Below are 1,409 nucleotides of genomic sequence, written 5' to 3' on the forward strand. Positions count from 1 at the left end.
GGTTTCGGACGAGAACTCATCTGTTACACGGGCACTTCAATGTTTTTTAAACTTATTTGAACTCCGGACTTCTTTTGTGTTCAGTATGCAGCATTCAAAGCGAGGTCATCAATTTCCAACATGTTCTAACATCATTTGTTGTTTTTTGGTCATTTACCTAATTGTTTAGAGAGCTAAATGACCATGAAATTGAAAATCACTACAAAATGAACTCTGAAAATGTTGAAACTTGGCATGGTATCATCATTTCACCCGCATAGCATGTGCGAAAGAGTAGAGAGGGTCACGGCAAAAACTGGATGCACTTCATGTACAAACTGGACAAACTCTTTCGGAGTATCAGGATTTCGGACGAGATCTCATCTGTTACACGGGCACTTCAATATTTTTTTAACTTATTTGAACTCCGGACATATTTTGTGTTCAGTATGCAGCATTCAAAGTGACGCCATCAATTTCCAACATGTTCTGACATCATTTGTTGTTTTTCGGTCATTTACCTAATTGTTTAGAGAGCTAAATGACCGTGAAATTGAAAATCACTACAAAATGAATTTTGAATATGTTGAAACTTGCAATGGTATTATCATTTCGGAGTATCAGAGTAGAGAGGGTCACAAAAAAACTACTCAGAAATAAATAGAAGAAAATAAATAAAGCAGAAAACAAAAAAACTATATAAAAATTACTCAAAATAAATAGAAGAAAATAAATAATGCAGGAAAGAAAAAAACTATATAAAAAATTACTCAAAAATAAATAGAAGAAAATAAATAATGCAGAAAAGAAAAAACTATATAAAAAATTTGTTGGGGCGCTGCCCAGTGGGCCTGCCAGACTTAGGGTGTGCAAATGCAGGCCCAGAAGGGCCAGCAGACTCACAGGGCAGCGCGCCCTAGTTAGGCCCAGAAGACAGATATATAGAGAAGCTCGAAGGAGCAGCCGCGGCTGGGTTTATAAACCAGTGCGGCTGCCCTTCGCTCGGCGAGGTGGGACTAAACATTGTGCACCGCCGGTGCAGCGCATAACCATTAGTACAGGTTGGTGGCTCCAACCGGTACTAATGATTAGGCCTTTAGTACCGGTTCGTGGCACGAACCAGTACTAAAGGGGCCGTTTCCCGCCCCTTGGCCTGGCGAAAATTGGCCTTTAGTACCGGTTGGTGGCTCCAACCAGTACTAAAGACCCCTCCTATACATATGGCACTTACGAAAAAAATCAGTTTCATCGACCACCACTTCTTCTCGATCCAACTCTTCACCACGCCCGTCGTCCATCGCGCGCCGCCCTCGTCGCCCCCGCCACCCGTCGTCGCCATCACCGCCATCGCCCCCGCCACCCGTCGTCGCCATCACCGCCGTTGCCCCCGCGACCCGTCGTCGCCGTCACCGCCGTCGCCCCCGCCGCCC

Source organism: Triticum dicoccoides, chromosome 2A (assembly GCF_002162155.2).
Source record: "Triticum dicoccoides isolate Atlit2015 ecotype Zavitan chromosome 2A, WEW_v2.0, whole genome shotgun sequence".
Lineage (NCBI taxonomy): Eukaryota > Viridiplantae > Streptophyta > Magnoliopsida > Poales > Poaceae > Triticum > Triticum dicoccoides.